At 46.1% G+C, this 20,419-nt stretch overlaps 1 protein-coding gene and 1 long non-coding RNA gene across 2 annotated transcripts in view; one reads left to right on the top strand and one right to left on the bottom strand.

Annotated features, from left to right (window-relative positions):
• The window catches only part of LOC116984164 (protein rapunzel-like), a 106,887-nt gene that overhangs the window by 26,307 nt on the left and 60,161 nt on the right, over positions 1-20,419 (bottom strand). The window lies entirely within an intron of this gene.
• LOC116985673 lies at positions 16,474-20,127 on the top strand. The gene is made up of 3 exons (XR_004415331.1): positions 16,474-16,594; positions 17,313-17,317; positions 19,967-20,127. It is a non-coding gene; the product is annotated as an uncharacterized LOC116985673 (long non-coding RNA).

Here is a 20,419-nt window from a genome sequence, read left to right as displayed (position 1 = left end):
TCAAACACGACAATACCTTCAGTAATTCTTCGACAGTAACCCTGACTGCTCTCAAGTCACATCCAGTGACTGCACCAATTTCCTCTGTCCTACTGTCTTTCTGCTCCGTAATTACAGAGGAGAAATACTCATTTAGGACCTTGCCCATCTCCTGTGGCTCCACACGGAGGTGACCGCTTTGGTTCCTGAGAGGTCTCACTCTCTCTCTAGTTACCCTTTTCCGCCTTTATATTTATAAAATCTTTTGGGATTGTCTTTTATGCTACCCGCCACAGTTATTTCCTGGCCCCATTTTGCCCTCCTGATTTCCTTTTTAAGTTTACTCCTTATTTCCCGAAACTCCTCCAGGGATGGAATTGATGCCAGCTGCCTATAGCTGTCCACTGCATCCTTCTTGTTTTTGACTAACCTTTAGGGAGAAAAAAATTATATTTCCCAGTTTATATTGGGAAAGTTAAAATCCCTACAACAACAATTTGACCTGCAGCTGTCTACCATCTCCGGCACATTTGTTCTTCTAAATCCTGTTGACTATTCGGGGGTCTGTAGTACACCCCCCAACAAGGTGATCATCCCTTTCTTGTTCCTCAGCTCCACTCTTATAGACTCACTAGATGAACCATCCATAATGTCACCTCTGAACACAGCCGTGACATTCTCCTTAACCAACAATGCAACCCTCTTTTCCCCTCACCCCCCTCTCTCCTGAAACTCCTGTACCCTGGAACATTGAGCTGCCGGTCCTGACTCTCCCTTAACCATGTTTCAGTCACGGCTACAACGTCCCAGTCGCTCATGCCTATCCACGCCCTTAGCTCATCTGCCTTACCCATCAGGCCCCTTGCATTAAAATACATGCAGTTTAAACCAACCTTTCTTCCTCGCTCTCCGCCTTTCACCTGTGGAAAGAAACCCTTCGGGCCAACTTGCCCACACCGGCCAACATGTCCAATCTGCGTTAGTCCCACCTGCCTCATATTTAGCCCATATCCCTCCAAACCGGTGCTATCCAAGTACCTGTCTAACTGTTTCTTAAACTTTGGGATAGTCCCCGCTTCAACTACCTCCTCTGTCAGCTCATAGCATAAAGTTACCCCTCAGATTCCTACTAAATCTTTCCTTCACCTTAAACCTACATCAACTGGTTCTTGATTCATCTACTCTGGGCAAGAGACTACACCTACCCGATCTATTTCTCTCATGATTTTGTACACCTCTATGAGATCACCCCTCATCCTCCTGCGCTCCAAGGAATAGAGTCCCTGCCTGCTCAACCTCTGCCTATAGCTCAGGTCCTCGAGTTACGGCAACATCCTCGTAAATCTTCTCTGTACCCCTTCCAACTTTACAACATCTTTCCTATAACATGTTGCCTGGAACTGAACACTGTACTCTGAATGCGGCCTCACTGACACCTTATACAACAGTAACAGGACATGACTTCAGAATTAAGGGACAGAAGTTTAGAGGTAACATGAGGGGGAACTTCTTTACTCAGAGAGTGGTAGCGGTGTGGAATGAGCTTCCAGTGGAAGTGGTGGCGGCAGGTGCGTTGGTATCATTTAAGAATAAATTGGATAGGCATATGGATGAGAAGGGAATGCAGGGTTATGGTATGAGTGCAGGCAGGTGGGACTAAGGGAAAAAATTGTTCGGAGCGGACTTGTAGGGCCGAGATGGCCTGTTTCCGTGCTGTAATTGTTATATGGTTATATGGTTATAACGTGACCTCCCAACTTCTGTACTCATTAGGGAGTAAGTCAGCGGGACAAGTAGCATCTCTGGATAGAAGGAATGCGTGACGTTTTGGTCAACATCCTGCTTCAGACCAAATCTTCAGACTGAGAGTCAGGGGAGGGGGAGATACAGAGATAAGGAAATGTAAGGTGTGAAAATGAGACATCAAAGGGGATGAGGCCAATGGCAAATGTAGAATAGATCTTTGTTAGCTAGGAGATGGTAACAACGAAGCATACAGAGATAAGATGTAATCGGGGACAGTGTGGTTGGAGAATTAGGAAAGAGGAGGGATGGAGTGAGAGGGAAAGCAAGGATTACTTGAAGTTGGAGATGTCAATATTCATACCGTTGGGGTGCAAGCTGTGCAAGTGAAACATACTCAATAGTCTGACAGAGGAAGGCCAATGTTCCAAAAGCTATTTTGACCACCCCATTTACCTGTGACTCAACCTTCAAGGAATCATGCTTTACAATACTCCCCAGAACCCTACCATTCTCTGTGTAGGTCCTGCCCTTGTTGGACTCCTAAAATGTAACACCTCACATTTATCTGTATAAATTTCCATCAACTATTCCTCAGCCCAACTGGCCAATTAATCAAGATCCTGCTGCTATTTTTTACAACTATCTGCAAAACCGCCCACTTTTGTATCATCTGCAAACTTGCTCATCTTGGTTAATATGTTCTAATCCAAATAATTGACAAACAGTAACGGGCCCAGCACCGAACTCTGAGGTACACCAATAGTCACAGTCCTCCAGTCCGCGAAGCAACCTTTCATCATCATCCTTTGCCTCCTTCCATGAAGCCAATTTCGATCCATTCAGCTATCTTTGCTTGGATCCCATGCGATCAAACCTTGCAGAGCAGCCTACCATGTGGGACCTTGTCGAATACTTTGCTGGTCCATATATGTAACATCTACAGCTCTGCCCTCATCGACCTTTGTTGTCACGTCTTCACAAAACTCAATCAGATCTGTAAGCGCAACCTCCCATGTACAAAACCATGCTTACTATCCCTAATTAACCCGTGTCCATCTAAATGCACGTTTTGAGATAGTTTGCGGAAATATAGTCCACGCTGACCAATGATCCCCACACACTAACACTATCCTGCACACGAGGGACAATTTACAATTTTAATGAAGCCAATTAACATAAACACCTGTACGTCTTTGGAATTTGCGAGGAAAATGGAGCACATGGAGAAAGCCCACATGGTCACCGGGTGAAGGTACAAACTCTGTACAGACAGTCCCCGTAGTAAGGATCAAATCCGGTTCCCTGGCGCTCTAAGGCAGCAACACTACCGGTGTGCCACCATGCCGTCCATGTATATCCTCTCACTCAGAATACTCTCTAGTAACTTTCCAACTACGGATGTGAATCTCACCAGCCTATAGTTCCCAGCATTTTCCCTGCAGCCCTTCTTGAATAGAGGCAGAACATTTGCCACCCTCCAGTCTTCCGGCACCTCTCCTGTATTTGAAGACGTCTCGTAAATTTCAACCAGGGTTCCAGCAATTTGCTCGCAGGTTTCCCACAATGCCCTCAGATACATCTGATCAGGCCCTGGAGATTTGTCCACCTTCAAACGTGAGAGTACCTTCAGCACCTCTTCGACCGTAAGAGTCTACTGACTGCTCTCAAGCCACTTACATTGACTGTCCCAAGTTCCTCCATCCTCCTGTCTTTCTCCTTGGTAAATACAGAGGTGATATACTCAGTGAGGACCTTGCCCATCTCTTGTGGCTCCACACAGAGCTGACCGCTTTGATTCCTGAAGGAACCCACTCTCTCTCTAGTTACATTTTCTCCCATGTATTTATAAAATCTCTTGAGATTGTCTTTTATGCTATCTGCCAGAGCTATTTCATGGTGCCATTTTGCCCTTCTCATTTCCTTTTTGAGTTTGCTCCTTAGTTCCCGAGACTCCTCCGGGGGTACACTTGGTCCCAGTTACCTGTCCCATGCATCCTTCTGATTCTAGATCAGAGCCTCCTTTCCCTCTACAGCCAAATTTCCTTACGTTTGCCTGCCTTGCCCTTCACTCTATCAGGGTCGTGCTTATCCTGAGCTATCTTCAGTACACTTTTAAAAACATTCAACTTGGCAGATTTTCCTTTCCCCTCTAATAACCTGCTCCAATTAACTTGAGGAGACCTTCTCGCATACCCTCAAAGTAGACCTTAACCCAATTTAGCATTTTAACACGTCTCTGTCCTTATCCATAACTATCTTAAATCTAATTGAACTGTGATCACTGGTCCCAAAAGGCTCCTCCACGAACACTACATTAACTTGCCCTTCCCAATTTCCCAAGACTAGATCAAGTGTTGCCCTCTCCTGTGTGGTGATCTCTACATATTGCTGGGGAAACTCTCCTGAACACCTTTGAGAAATTGCACCCGTCTAAACTCTTCACACTATGGTTTTCCCAGTCAATATTGGGAAAGTTAAAATCCCCTACTACAACAACCTTATTTGACCTGCAGCTGTCTGCAATCTCCTGGCATGTTTGTTCTTCTAATTCCCGTTGACTATTTGGGGATCTATATTACACCCCCAACAAGGTGATCATCCCTTCTTTGTTTCTCAGCTCCACACATACAGTATAGCCCCACTAGACGAAACTCTGCCTTGACATTCTCCTGAACCAATAATGCATGCCCCCCTCCTCTTTTACCCTCACCCCTGTCTCTCCTGAAGCACCTGTACTCCGGAACATTGAGCTGCCAGTCCTGCCCCTCTCTTAACCAGGTTTCACTAATGGCTACAACGTCCCAGCCGCACGTACCTATCCATGCCTTAAGCTCATCTGCCTTACCCGTCAGGCCACTTGCATGAAAATACGTGCAGTTAAACCAACCCTCCTTCCTCAATCTCCACCATTCTCCTGCCTATTCTCTCCTCTAAATTCTTTATACCGATCCCACAGAATTTAGATTTGTTTAATCTCATCATATTTTCATTGATCACCCACATTACAGTACCCACCTACTAGACGGCCTGAACTAGTGTATGAAATTCTACTACTATTAAGCCAAGTAACAAGGAAGGGCAGTGACGTGACTTTGTTGTGGGTCCCAGCACACATTGGAAATGAAAAAGTGGTCAAATTAGCAAAAGAGGCCGTTAAAAAAGAGAACATAGAGGTAAATCTACAATTATCCAAATCTGAAGGAAGACACATTGTGTGGAAGAAAATAAATCAGGAATGGCAACAATACTGGGAACAGGAGACAAAGGGGAGACACCTCTATTCGCTACAAAACAGAGTGGGCATTACAGCAAGAAGAGGGGGGAACAGGAGAGAACAGGTAGTATTAGCAAGATTGAGGATAGGACACACTCACCTGAACAGCACATTAAAAATGTTGGGAAAACACCCTACTGGGATGTGTGAGGAATGCCATCAGCCGGAAACAGTTCAGCATGCTCTAGTTGCATGTAGAAGATATGAAACAGAAAGAAGAGTTTTGATCAGTGAAATGAAGAAAATTGGAATGACAGATATATCAGAAAAGAACATTCTAGAGTGTGGAGGGGAAGAAAAAGGAGTAAAGGTGTTGTTTAATTTCCTGAGGGCCTCTGGCCTTATAAAAAGGATATAATGTAAAGACATGAGTACTGTGGAGTGAAGCCAGAAGGTGGCAGCAATGCAACATTGTGGATGCCGGCTGCCGTAAAACTCCAAAGAAGAAGAAGTAGAAGCACCCACCTACACCGTGGAGACGGTTTACAGAGGACAATTGTATGCACAGGCCTGCACGTCTTTGTGATGTGGGGGGGAAATTGATGCACCATTAGGCCACAGGGAGAACGTGCAAACTCCACACAGTCTGCACCCGTGGTCATGATGCAGACTGGGTCTCTGGCACTGAGACAGCAGCTCTACCAGCCACGAGAGCATTGCCTAAATCTTGGATAATCAATAAAATGAATAATATTATCGAATCAAATCCATACAACACAGAAATTGCCCTTCGCCCCCCTAAAATAGTGCACTAATCCCATTTTTCTGCACTAGGGGCACATCCTTCTATGTTTTGCTCTCTATGCATGTCTAAATGTCCCTTAAACATGAAGATTGTGTCTGACAACCAACTCCTCTGATAACAAGTTCCAGATATCAACCATTCTCTTGTCAAATCTCCTGTCACACAGATTCCCTTTAAAATGTATCGAGTCCAGATAACAAGCTACTCATCCACTTGGCATTCTCTTCTGAAAATCAATCTCCATAAAAATCAAACCAAGTTTGTCCAACCTCTTCTTACAGCTAATAATCTCCAGTGCATGCTAGCAAACCTCTTCTGAACCCCATCTAAAACCTTCACATCCTTTTTGTAATGCGGTGACCAGAACTGCACACAATTCTTCAAGTGTAGCCTAACCAAAGTTTTGTAAACATAGAACAGTACAATAATTCCCTTCAGCCCACAATGTTCATGTCAAACATGATGCCAAGTTAAACTGATCTCTTTTGCTTGCACATACTCCATATCAGGCTATTAACGTATCCCTTTATAAACTCGCCATCTATACCGCAACCTTCTTTGTGAATCCAAAAAAGTATTCAGCTAGGATCATGCCTACCTCACGCGGTTCCAAAAATAGATTACCCCTTGTTCACAAAGTGCGGGATTAACACAGCCGGTCAGTCAGCACCTGTGGAGGGAATGGACAGACGACGTTTCAGATTGATGGAGTGGGAGTCGGGGTGATGGTGTGAGAGGAAGCACTTTGGTAATTTACAACCCTACCATGTGATCACTGATGTCTTTAATTTAAAGTAATATCATCCTCGTACACCCCCACTGTCTGTCTTTGGTGTTGGCAGAGATGTCTGCGGTAGGCCCTACAGCAGCCGGGCGAGTGAGTGTGCGGATGGAGTGCATCTTGCAGCAGCTGCATTATTGCGGTGGTCGTGGGCGGTCGCTGTAGTGATTGTCCTGCAGCCGCAAAGTCATCTATAATAGTAAGATTAAACGAGAATTTACCAGTTTGAAGTTTGATCTGTATTTTATGAGGAGTTGCGATGAGGGATTACGTGAAGAAGAACCCGTCCAGCGCGCATGCGCGCCATACTTCAAAGCAGCGGTGTGGAATCACAGACAGACACAGTAATTGAAATAAACATAGTAAAGAAAAGGAGAGCTTAGATACCAGTTTGATCTCTATTATTGAGGGTGGGAGCGGAGGGCACGTAATCCCTCATCGTAACAGATCAAACTTCAAACTGGTAAATTTTCGTTTAATCTTACTATTTTACTTCCGAGTCACGTGAGTGACTACGTGAAGATTTTAAAGCTCTGTGATTTCAAACCGTGTAACAGTTCATACTTCACTCACTGCCGGAGTCACTTGAGGGAGGAAGTGTGTTATTGTAATCAACCAATGAATCTGTTTGTAAAAACAGTAATGGTATTTATTAACAATAACAAAAAAACAAATTGCATACGCTCCACGAGCCGCTCCATGCGGCTGTCTCTGCCCCGAGCGGGCGGTGAGACGTCCCCGTCCGAAGAATCGGAAAGCACCGGCCGGTTAGTCTTCCGTGCTGCTTTAAATCCAGCCCGCTGCTCAGGCTGCGCTAGCGGGACTGGGCTCGGCTCGGTGTCGGGGATGGCGGATCACTGGGTTAGCGGTCCTACCGCCTCTTGCCCCCCCACTGATGGAACGCTCCTCCGTTGGAATCGGACGGGGTGCAGATTTCTTGGATAGTCTTGTTTTGTTCATGTTCTCCCTGTTGAAACAAAACAAATCCCTTGTTTTCCGGAAAAAATACCTCAGAATAAACTTCTTTTTAAACTGTAGCGGGAGCGCCTGACACCCGCTGCGTCGCTGTTGCACTGCGTGAACGCAATGACGCGCATACGTGCTGGACGGGTTCTTCTTCACGTAGTCACTCACGTGATTCCGAAGTAAAATCAATGATTTGAATGAGAACATATACGGCAAGATTAGCAAGTTTGCAGATGATACTAAAGTGGGCGGTTTTGCATATAATGAAGATGGTTGTGAAACATTGTAGCAAGATCTTGATCGATTGGCCAGGCGGGCTGAGGATTGGTTGATGGGATTTAATACAGAGAAATATGAGTTGTTGCTTTTTGTGATGTCTAACAAGGACAGGACCTACACGGTGAATGGTAGGGCTCTGGGGAATGTTGTCGAGCAGAGTGATCTAGGCATGCAGGTCCATAGTTCCTTGCAAGAGCGGAACTCACTATCAAATCACGGAGGGGACAGGGGACAACTTTTTTTTGCGGCTACGCGCGCTGCTCACACTCACACGCACTCGTGAGGGAGGGGTGGGGAGAGGGGGGAGAGAGAGGGGGGGGGGAGAGGGGGGGGGAGAAGAGAGGAGGGAGGAGGGAGAATAGAGGAGGGAGAGGGATGGAGGAGGGGGGGAGGGAGGAGGGAGGAGGGGGGGGAGGGGGGGGGGGGGGGGGGGAGGGAGGGAGGGAGACCAGAGATAGGAATCTGAGGGTAGCTATGAGCTGACAGAGGAGGTAGTTGAAGCTGGGACTATCCCAAAGTTTAAGAAACAGTTAGACAGGTACTTGGATAGGACCGGTTTGGAGGGATATGGGCTAAATATGAGGCAGGTGGGACTAACGCAGATGGGACATGTTGGCCGGTGTGGGCAAGTTGGGCCGAAGGGTCTCTTTCCACAGGTGAAAGGCGGAGAGCGAGGAAGAAAGGTTGGTTTAAACTGCATGTATTTTAATGCAAGGGGCCTGATGGGTAAGGCAGATGAGCTTAGGGCGTGGATAGGCAAGAGCGACTGGGACGTTGTAGCCGTGACTGAAACCCGGTTAAGGGAGAGTTTGGACCGGCAGCTCAATGTTCCAGGGTACAAGAGTTTCAGGAGCGAGAGGGGTGAGCGAATACGACAAGGGGGGGGGGGGGTTGCATTGTTAGTTAAGGAGAATGTCACGGCTGTGTTCAGAGGTGACATTACGGATGGTTCGTCCAGTGAGTCTATATGGGTGGAGCTGAGGAACAAGAAAGGGATGATCACCTTGTTGGGGGTGTACTATAGACCCCCGAATAGTCAACAGGAATTAGAAGAACAAATGTGCCGGGAGATTGTAGACAGCTGCAGGTCAAATTGTTGTAGTAGGGGACTTTCCCAATATAAACTGGGAAATATAATTTTTTTCTCCTGAAAGGTTAGTCAAAAACAAGAAGGATGCAGTGGACAGCTATAGGCAGCTGGCATCAAGTCCATCCCTGGAAGAATTTCGGGAACTAAGGAGTAAACTTAAAAAGGAAATCAGAAGGGCAAAATCGGGCCAGGAAATAACTCTGGCAGGCAGCTTGTAAGACAATCCTAAAAAGATTTTGTAAATATATAAGGGGGAAAAGGATCACTAGAGAGAGACTGAGACCTCTCAGGAACCAAAGCGGTCACCTCTGTGTGGAGCCACGGGAGATGGGCAAGGTCCTAAATGAGTATTTCTCCTCTGTAATTATGGAGGAGAAAGACAGTAGGACGGAGGAAATTGGTGCAGTCAGTGGATTCATAGCAAAATGATTTGAGTATAGGAGCAGGGAGGTTCTACTGCAGTTGTACATGGTCTTAGTGAGACCACACCTGGAGTATTGCGTACAGTTTTGGTCTCCCAATCTGAGAAAATACATTCTTGCCATAGAGGGAGAACAGAGAAGGTTCACCAGACTGATTCCTGGGATGTCAGGACTTTCATATGAAGAAAGACTGGATAGACTCGGCTTGTACTCGCTAGAATTTAGAAGACTGAGGGGGGATCTTATAGAAACTTACAACATTCTTAAGGTGTTGGCAGGCTAGATGCAGGAAGATTGTTCCCGATAATGGGGAAGTCCAGAACAAGGGGTTACAGTTTAAGGATAAGGGGGAAATCTTTTAGGACTGAGATGAGAAAAAAAATTTCACTCAGAGAGTGGTGAATCTCTGGAATTCTCTGCCACAGAAGGTAGTTGAGGCCAGTTCATTGGCTATATTTAAGAGGGAGTTAGACGTGGCCCTTGTGGCTAAAGGGATCAGGGGGTATGGAGAGAAGGCAGGTACAGGTACAGGATACTGAGTTGGATGATCAGCCATGATCATATTGAAGGGCCGAGTGGAATACTCCTGCACTCATTTCTATGTTTCTATGAGAGCAGTCAGGTTTACTGTCGAAGAACTACTGAAGGTATTGTCGTGTTTGAAGATAGACAAATCTCCAGGGCCTGATCTGAAATATCAGAGTACATTGCGGGAAACTAGAGAGGAAATTGTGGGAGCCCTGGTTGAAATTTACGAGTCGTCCTTAAATACAGGAGAGGTGCCAGAAGAGTGGAGGGTGGCAAAATTTGTACCTCTTTTCAAGAAGGGCTGCAGGTAAAATAGGCCGGTGAGCTTAACATCTGTATTTGGTAAGTTACTGGAGAATATTCTGAAGGATAGGATACACAGGCATTTGGATGGGCAAGAGCTGATTAGGCACAGTCAGCATGGTTTAGGCTGTGGGAGATTGAGCCTCACAAATCTGATTGATTTTTTTGAACACGTGACCAAAAAGGTTGATGAGGGCAGAGCTGTAGATGTTGTGTGCATGGACTTCAGTAAGGCTTTCGACAAGGTTCAGTGTGGTTGACTGCACTGGAAGGCTAGATCGCATGGGATCCAAGGAGAGATAGCTGAATGGATAGACAATTGGCTCCATGGAAGGAAGCAGAGGGTGATGGTGGAAGATTGCCTCTCAGAATGGAGGCCTGTGACTAGTGGTGTGCCTCAGGTTTCAGTGTTGGGCCCGTTACTGTTTGTCAGCTACATCAATGATTTGGATGAGGACGTGCAGGGCAAGATTAGCAAGTTTGCTGTTGATACAAAAGTTTGTGGTTTTGAAGATAGTGAAGATGGTTGTGAAAGATTGCAGCAGGATCTGGATCGATTGGCCAGGTGGGCGAAGGAATGGTTGTTGGAATTTAATACACAGAAGTGTGATGTGTTGCATTTTGGGACGTCGAACAAGGGCAGGACCTACACAGTAAATGTTCGGCCTCTGGGGAGTGTTGTGGAGCAGAGGGATCTAGGAGTACAGGTGCATGGTTCCTTGAAGGTCGAGTTGCAGGTAGATAAGGTGGTCAAAAAGGCTTTTTGGCACTTTGGCCTTCATCAATCAGAGTATTGCATATAGAAGTTGGGAGGTCACGTTGCAGCTCTATATGACGTTGGTGAGACCACATTTAGAATATTGTGTTCAGTTCTGGGCACCATGTTATAGGAAAGATATTGTCAAGCTTGACAGGGTTTATAAACGATTTACGAGGATGTTGCCAGGACTAGAGGGTGTGAGCTATATGGAGAGGTTGAGTAGACTGGGTCTCTATTCCATGGAGCGCAGGATGATGAGCGGAGATCTTATAGAGGTATACAAAATCATAGGAGGAATAAATTGGGTAGATGCAGTCTTTTTCCCAGAGTAGGGGACATAGGTTCAAGGCGAAGGTGAAAAGATTTAATAGGTATCCGAGTGGTAACGTTTGGACATAAAGGGTGGTGGGTGTATGGAACAAACTCCCAGAGGAGGTAGTTGTGGCTGGAAATACCCCATAATTTAAGAAACAATTAGACAGGTACATGGATAGGACAGTTTTGAGGGATATGGACCAAGTACAGGCATGTGGGACTAGTGTAGCTGGGACATTGTTGCCAAGTTGGGCCAAATGGCCTGTTTCCACATTGTATCACTCTCTGACTGTGACTCTGAGTGCCATAGAGTCAAATAATCTCACTGTACATCACAGAAGCCAGCCCTACTGCCCAACTGGTCAGTCCCCACCATGATGCTGAACCTGCACACTTGCCTGCACCTGGTCCATATTCCTCCAAAACATTCCTGCCTATGTAGGGTGGTTCATGGACAGCACCGACCCGATGCATTGAAGGGCCCGTTTCCCTGTTCTATCAATCTATGACTCTGTCCATTACAGCTTGATCATCCTTTAAATGTGAACTTCAGACGCTGAATCAGAGGTAGTAAATACATTTGCTCATGGATTAATTATTTGTCTGAATTATCTGTTAATGAGTTTGTGTACCAGTATATATATTACGAAAAGTAAGATCTTGATCGCTTTTGATTTACTGTGATGTGATTTACGAGAGAACGCCGCCACTTACGGCCGTCATTTTTGGCCACCTTACTCCACGGTGAGTCCCCGGGATGTGGTTTTCAGCAAATGTGTTTGTTGTTTGCAAAGTGTTTGCCCAATAGGTTGGCTTTTTAAAGGGCTTTCAGCAAATGTGTTTTGTTGGCTTGCAAAGTGTTTTTGTCCAATATGTTGGCTTTTTAATGGGCTTTCAGCAAATGTGTTTTGTTGGCTTGCAAAGTGTTTTTGTCCAATTGGCTTGGCTTTTAAAGCAGGGCTATAAATTAACGGTTGCCCGGTGCCACTGACCACTCAAAGTGCAGCAGGGCAACCTAAACGGCGAGTCATTTTGCCCGGCTTGGCAACTTGGCTTATACCGAAGATAGACACAAAAAACTGGAGTAATTCCGCGGGTCCGGCAGCGTGACGTTTTGTGTCGGCGACGGTTGTGGGAAAGATGCTAAGTGTGGCGTGACGGAGGGTCGGAGCACAGCAGCAGCAGCGGCGGCATCTCCCTCCTCCTCCTCCTGCACCCCACCCGGCCTGTTAGCGGCCGCTGCTGCTACTCCGCTTTCAAAACAAACCCTTGGAGGAGGGAGGTGTCGGTAAGAGGCGGAAGTAGGGGGTGGGGGGCTGAGGATAGAGCGCGGTGATTGGAGGAGGGAGATGAGCCAAAACACTCTCGACAGCCCTGCACCGCAGCCAGGACCGATCCGGCACTGCAATCGCTGCCGAACCGCCACTGGACCATCCCCGTCCCCACCCGAGAGCCCCCCCCCCCCCTCGTGGGTGGGTAGAGGCGTCGGGAGTCAGACTGGAGCGGTGCCCTTAGGCCCACAGCCAGCGCAGAGAAGCAGCACAACATGTGCCTGTCCCACAGCTTAATTTACAGCCCTGTCTGAATTGAGACAGGGCTGTAGGCGAGACAGACAAGAGTTCAGCTGCATTTAGCGCTGGATTGAGCTGAATTTACCGTTCACGGGGCCTCCGAATTCTTGTGCTCGTGTAAGATATTCTGTCCCCGGTCCCCTCTATATTTTGATAGCGATTTCCATGCCTGACAGGGACGCCCAAGGCAGCGATGATGCCGGTGCAGTCCGAGGAGCGCTGGTCTTCCTTCCCACCTCCTCTGCCCCTTCCTCTCTCTCTCTCTCTCTCCCTCTTGTATGCCCCCCCTCCACTCCCCTTATCCTGAGATACCTCCTCTCCATCCCGCACTGATCCCCATTTCTGCCTCTATTCAGTCCTCACTGACATCCCCAGTGCTCCCCTCCTCATCTACCCCCCCCCCCCCATCTATTCATCCTGCACTGATCTCCCTATCCACCTCGCATTGATTCTCCTGCCACTCCCCATCAATCTTACACTGGTCCCCTAATTCATCCTGCACTGACCCCCCTTCCCATCCATCCTGCACTGCTCCTCCCCTTCATCCAGCACTGCTCCCCCATCCACCCTGTACAGATCCCCCCCCCCTCCATTCAACCTACTGTCATCCCCCGCTCTCTCCCCTCACAATTTTACCTACTCCAACCAACACGCACTAATTCCCCTGCCTCAATCCATTCAATCCACACCGATTGCCTTCTCAAGCCCCCCCCCCCCCCCCCTCAACACCATCTATCCATCCTGCACTGATTCACGCACACACACCCCCACTCCCGACCCTATTGTGCTGGGAATGTCTTCAGAGCTAACATCGACTATGTTTGATAACGGAATGCAATCAAATATGTTTTCATTCCCAATGTTATTATTTGTTTTAATCCATTGGCAAATCAATACTCTTAATATGGATAATCAGTACTGTAGTTATTTCCTGAGCAACATTCACAACTATATGTTCAAGAAGTCTGAAGAAGGCTTTCGGCCCGAAACGTTGCTTAAATCCTTCGTTCCATAGCTGCTGCTGCACCCGCTGAGTTTCTCCAGCTTTTTTGTGTACATTCACAACTATATGTTGGATTTATCCAGGTTTTACTTCTACAGTCAAGTCAAGTCACATTTATTGATATAGCACATTTAAAAAACAACTCTCGTTGGCCAAAGTCCTTTACATTTGTTATAAGAATACCACAACAAAACAAACTGCATACATATATACATGTAGCCCTCACTCAGAGGACGTCAGGAAAGGCTTGGGAGTATAGATAAGTCTTTAGTCTTGATTTAAAAGAGTCGGTGGAGGGGGCAGTTCTGATGGGAAAGGGGATGCTGTTCCACAGTCTAGAGGCTGCAACTACAAAGGCGCGGTCGCCCCTGAGCTTATGCCTAGACCGTGGGATATTCAGCAACCCCAAGTCGGCCGATCTGAGGGGCCTGGAGGTGGAGTGGTGGGTGAGAAGACTTTTTATGTAGGTGGGGGCAAGCCCATTGAGGGCTTTGTAGACATGGAGGAGGATCTTGAAGTTTATACGGAACTGCACAGGGAGCCAGTGGAGAGAGGCCAGGATCGGGTGATGTGGTCCCTTTTTCGGGTGCCCGTCAGGAGTCTCGCTGCGGCGTTTTGGATCAGTTGCAGGCGGGACAGGGAAGTTTGGCTGATGCTAGTGTGAAGGGAGTTGCAGTAATCTAGGCGGGAGCAATTATGATCTTTTCCAGGTCATCAAACTGGAGGGATTTTTTTTTTTAATTTTTTTTTTTTTTTTTTGATCATATACATCATAAATTTGGTCAGGAGCTATTTCAGTTGAAATGTTAACGTTAATTCTGAAGTGGGAATGATGGAAAAAGGGTTTATCAACAATTTTGTTTAAATTAGTGCTTACAAACTGGGTATCTTCATTTCCACATACATCTAATCTGAATGGCCGGTAATGTGGCGTCTTGACATCTTTAAATATATTACCAAAAGAACATTTGCTGCATTTATGTCCTTTGGCTATCTCTTTTTAGTTAGTGTAATGTTTAACCTGTCAGATGGGTATAGTCAGTTTTAACAGCCATTATCATAAAATGCCTTTAGAAATTTCCTTGCAGCCTGTATATTTTGTTGTGGATAAATTATGTGGGAAGCGAGAGAACCAATAGCAATAACGACCCATGCTATGGCGAAGTCATGATAATTTTCGATCCTTCACAGAAAACATGCTTGCATCGATCTGTAGTGTGCATGGTTAAGCATATATGTTATCAAAGTCCAGGATTTATTGACAGGTTGATCATACGCTGAATAATCCAACCACATTTTTGTTTGGAAGTGGAAAGAAATAATAAAAATTGCATTAATTGCAATGTGTAAAAAGAGTTGAGATACTGTATTATAATTTTGCTGCATGTCATTGTGGTATATATCATGTCTTGATTGGTGAATTTGTTAGTTTGTGACTTTATTTGAAGCAGAAATAATATGTGAATGCTTCTTTGAGCATAATTCCGACTGGTAACTATGCACTTCGTCTGAGCACGCGTCATGCAAGCCATCTTAAATGACCACCTAAACTGTCATTTGGCAACCTAAAAAGCTGCCAAGGTTGCCTGCCTGGCAACATGGAAAAAAAGTTAAGCGAGAGCCCTGTTAAAGGGCTTGCTTGCAACAGTTTTCGGATGGATAAAGCGTAAATAAATATTTTATTAGATCAGGACTGTATTTAATTTCAAAATTGGCGCTCATTCTGTGATTTTCGCTTAGTTGCAAGATGGCGCAGATGACGTAATTTCCGGTTAGCGGCATGCTGGTGCTGAGTGCATCATTTCCGGTTCGTGGCAAGAAGCGAGAGGGTGACGTCAAGTTGGTGCCGAGTGCAGGCGCCGTTGAATAATTCAAGTGAGCTGACGGCTCTGTCTATGGTGAGTGTGTTTGTTGGATGTTATTTAAAGCACGTTTTGCTTCATCACCAGCGGCTTCTACAGGAGGCTATAAACATTTGTTTTACACACTGTATATTCAACACGTTCTGAAGTTACTTGGCATTTTATTTGTGTGTGTGTGTGTGTGTGTGTGTGTGTGTGTGTGTGTGTGTGTGTGTGTGTGTGTGTGTGTGTGTGTGTGTGTGTGTGTGTGTGTGTGTGGGTGGGTGGGTGTGTGGGTGTGTGTGTGTGTGTGTGTGTGTGTGTGTGTGTGTGTGTGTGTGTGTGATATCAACAAATAACAAATAGTACAAACTAGCATGACTAGCCCCCATCGACCTTTGTTGTCACGTCTTCAAAAAATGCTGTAATCTTAAACCATGACACACAGTGTTATATAGGTACCAGAATAAGTGGGACCCGTTGGTCCCAGCATCACACGGGAGGGCTGGTCACCCAACACAATATTCCACCTCTCCACCAATTCCAAAATTGCTGGCCAGTGGGGGGGGGGGGGGGGGGGCCCACTGGCCAGCAATTTTGGAATTGGTGGAGAGGTGGAGTATTGTGTTGGGTGACCAGCCCTCCCGTGTGATGCTGGGACCAATGGGTCCCACTTAGTCTGGTACCTATATAACACTGTGTGTCATGGTTTAAGATTACAGCATTTTTTGAAGACGTGACAATAAAGGTCGATGAGGGCTGAGCTGTATATGTTACATGTATGGACTTCAGCAAAGTATTCGACAAGGACCCACATAGTAGGCTGCTCTGGAAGGTTTGATCACATGGGATCCAAGCAGAGATAGCTGAAGTGATCGAAAATTGGCTTCATGGAAGGAGGCAAAGGATGATGATGAAAGGTTGCTTCGCGGACTGGAGGACTGTGACTATTGGTGTGCCTCAGGGTTCGGTGCTGGGCCCGTTACTGTTTGTCAATGATTTGGATTAGAACATATTAACCAAGATGAGCAAGTTTGCAGATGATACAAAAGTGGGCGGTTTTGCAGATAGTTGTAAATAATAGCAGCAGGATCTTGATTAATTGGCCAGTTGGGCTGAGGAATAACTGATATAAAATTTTATATAGAAAAATGTGAGGTGTTACATTTTAGGACGTCTAACAAGGGCACGACCTACACAATGAATGGTAGGGTTCTGGGGAGTATTGTTAAGCATGATTCCTTGAAGGTTGAGTCGCAGGTAAATGGGGTGGTCAAAATGGCTTTTGACACATTGGCCTTCATCTGTCAGACTATTGAGTATATTTCACTTGCGCAGCTTACACCCCAACAGTATGAATATTGACATCGTTAACTTCAAGTAATCCTTGCTTTCCCTCTCCCTCCATCCCTCCTCCTTCCTAATTTTCCAACCACACTGTCCCCGATTACATCTTATCTCTATATGCTTCGTTGTTACCTTCTCCGAGCTAACAAAGATCTATTCTACATTTGCCATTGGCCTCATCCCCTTTGATGTCACATTTTCACACCTTGCATTTCCTTATCTCTGTGTCTCCCCCTCCGCTGATTCTCGGTCTGAAGCTTTGGTTTGAAGCAGGATGTTGACCAAAACGTCACGCCTTCCTTCTATCCAGAGATGCTACCTGGCCCGCTGACTTACTCCCTAATGAGTACAGAAGTTGGGAGGTCATGTTACTGTTGTATAAGATGTCAGTGAGGCCGCATTCAGAGTACAGTGTTCAGTTCCAGGCAACATGTTATAGGAAAGGTGTTGTAAAGTTGGAAGGGGTACAGAGAAGATTTACGAGGATGTTGCCATAACTCGAGGACCTGAGCTATAGGCAGAGGTTGAGCAGGCAGGGACTCTATTCCTTGGAGGGCAGGAGGATGAGCGGTGATCTCATAGAGGTGTACAAAATCATGAGAGAAATAGATCGGGTAGGTGTAGTCTCTTGCCCAGAGTAGGTGAATCAAGAACCAGTTGACATTGGTTTAAGGTGAAGGGGGAAAGATTTAGTAGGAATCTGAGGGGTAACTTTATGCTATGAGCTGACAGAGGAGGTAGTTGAAGCTGAGACTATCCCAAAGTTTAAGAAACAATTAGACAGGTACATGGATCGGACCGGTTTGGAGGGATATGGGCTAAATATGGGGCAGGTGGGATTAACGCAGATGGGACATGTTGGCCGGTGTGGGCAAGTTGGGCCGAAGGGTCTCTTTCCACAGGTGAAAGGCGGAGAGTGAGGAGGAAAGGTTGGTTTAAACTGCATGTATTTTAATGCAAGGGGCCTGACGGGTAAGGCAGATGAGCTAAGGGTGTGGATAGGCATGAGCGACTGGGACGTTGTAGCCGTGACTGAAACCTGGTTAAGGGAGGGTCTGGACCAGCAGCTCAATGTTCCAGGGTACAGGAGTTTCAGGAAAGAGAGGGGTGAGGGGAAAAGAGGAGGGGGGGTTGCATTGTTAGTTAAGGAGAATGTCACGGCTGTGTTCAGAGGTGACATTACGGATGGTTCGTCCAGTGAGTCTATATGGGTGGAGCTGAGGAACAAGAAAGGGATGATCACCTTGTTGGGGGTGTACTATAGACCACCGAATAGTCAACAGGAATTAGAAGAACAAATGTGCCGGGAGATTGTAGACAGCTGCAGGTCAAATTGTTGTAGTAGGGATTTTAACTTTCCCAATATAAACTGGGAAATATAATTTTTTTCTCCTGAAAGGTTAGTCAAAAACAAGAAGGATGCAGTGGACAGCTATAGGCAGCTGGCATCAAGTCCATCCCTGGAGGAGTTTCGGGAACTAAGGAGTAAACTTAAAAAGGAAATCAGAAGGGCAAAATGGGGCCAGGAAATAACTCTGGCGGGTAGCATAATAGACAATCCTAAAAAGATTTTATAAATATATAAGGGGGAAAAGGATAACTTGAGAGAGAGTGAGACCTCGCAGGAACCAAAGCGGTCACCTCTGTGTGGAGCCACGGGAGATGGGCAAGGTCCTAAATGAGTATTTTTCCTCTGTAATTATGGAGGAAAAGACAGTAGGGCGGAGGAAATTGGTGCCGTCACTGGAATCATAGCAAAAGGATTTGAGTATAGGAGCAGGGAGGTTCTACTGCAGTTGTACAGGGTCTTGGTGAGACCACACCTGGAGTATTGCGTACAGTTTTGTTCTCCCAATCTGAGAAAAGACATTCTTGCCATAGAGGGAGAACAGAGAAGGTTCACCAGACTGATTCCTGGGATGTCAGGACTTTCATATGAAGAAAGACTGGATAGACTCAAATTGTACTCGTTAGAATTTAGAAGACTGAGGGGGGATCTTATAGAAACTTACAACATTCTTAAGGCGTTGGCAGGCTAGATGCAGGAAGATTGTTCCCGATATTGGGGAAGTCCAGAACAAGGGGTTACAGTTTAAGGATAAGGGGGAAATCTTTTAGGACTGAGATGAGAAAAACATTTTTCACTCAGAGAGTGGTGAATATCTGGAATTCTCTGCCACAGAAGGTAGTTGAGGCCAGTTCATTGGCTATATTTAAGAGGGAGTTAGATGTGGCCCTTGTGGCTAAAGGGTTCAGGGGGTATGGAGAGAAGGCAGGTACAGGATACTGAGTTGGATGATCAGCCATGATCATATTGAAGGGCCGAATGGCCTACTCCTGCACCTAATTTCTATGTTTCTATGAGAGCAGTCAGGTTTACTGTCGAAGAATTACTGAAGGTATAGTTGTGTTTGAAGATAGACAAATCTCCAGGGCCTGATCTGAAATATCAGAGTACATTGCGGGAAACTAGAGAGGAAATTGTGGGAGCCCTGGTTGAAATTTACGAGTCGTCCCTAAATACAGGAGAGGTGCCAGAAGACTGGAGGGTGGCAAATGTTGTACCTCTTTTCAAGAAGGGCTGCAGGTAAAATAGGCCGGTGAGTTTAACATCTGTATTTGGTAAGTTACTGGAGAGTATTCTGAAGAGTTGGATATTCAACCATTTGGATGGGCAAGAGCTGATTAGGCACAGTCAGCATGGTTTAGTCTGTGGGAGATTGTGCCTCACAAATCTGATTGATTTTTTTGAACACGTGACCAAAAAGGTTGATGAGGGCAGAGCTGTAGATGTTGTGTGCATGGACTTCAGTGAGGCTTTCGACAAGGTTCAGCGTGGTTGGCTGCGCTGGAAGGTTAGATCGCATGGCATCCAAGGAGAGATAGCTGAATGGATAGACAATTGGCTCCATGGAAGGAAGCAGAGGGTGATGGTGGAAGATTGCCTCTCAGAATGGAGGCCTGTGACTAGTGGTGTGCCTCAGGTTTCAGTGTTGGGCCCGTTACTGTTTGTCAGCTACATCAATGATTTGGATGAGGACGTGCAGGGCAAGATTAGCAAGTTTGCTGTTGATACAAAAGTTTGTGGTTTTGAAGATAGTGAAGATGGTTGTGAAAGATTGCAGCAGGATCTGGATCGATTGGCCAGGTGGGCGAAGGAAAGGTTGTTGGAATTTAATACAGAGAAGTGTGAGGTGTTGCATTTTGGGAGGACCTGCACAGTAAATGTTCGGCCTCTGGGGAGTGTTGTAGAGCAGAGGGATCTATGAGTACGGGTGCATGGTTCCTTGAAGGTCGAGTTGCAGGTAGATAAGGTGGTCAAAAAGGCTTTGGCACTTTGGCCTTCATCAATCAGAGTATTGCGTATAGAAGTTGGGAGGTCACGTTGCAGTTGTATAAGACGTTGGTGAGACCGCATTTAGAATATTGTGTTCAGTTCTGGGCACCATGTTATAGGAAAGATATTGTC

This window comes from Amblyraja radiata, chromosome 2 (assembly GCF_010909765.2).
Source record: "Amblyraja radiata isolate CabotCenter1 chromosome 2, sAmbRad1.1.pri, whole genome shotgun sequence".
NCBI lineage: Eukaryota > Metazoa > Chordata > Chondrichthyes > Rajiformes > Rajidae > Amblyraja > Amblyraja radiata.
Note: the sequence above shows the minus strand (reverse complement) of the source record. Positions and strands in the feature narration are given on the sequence as shown.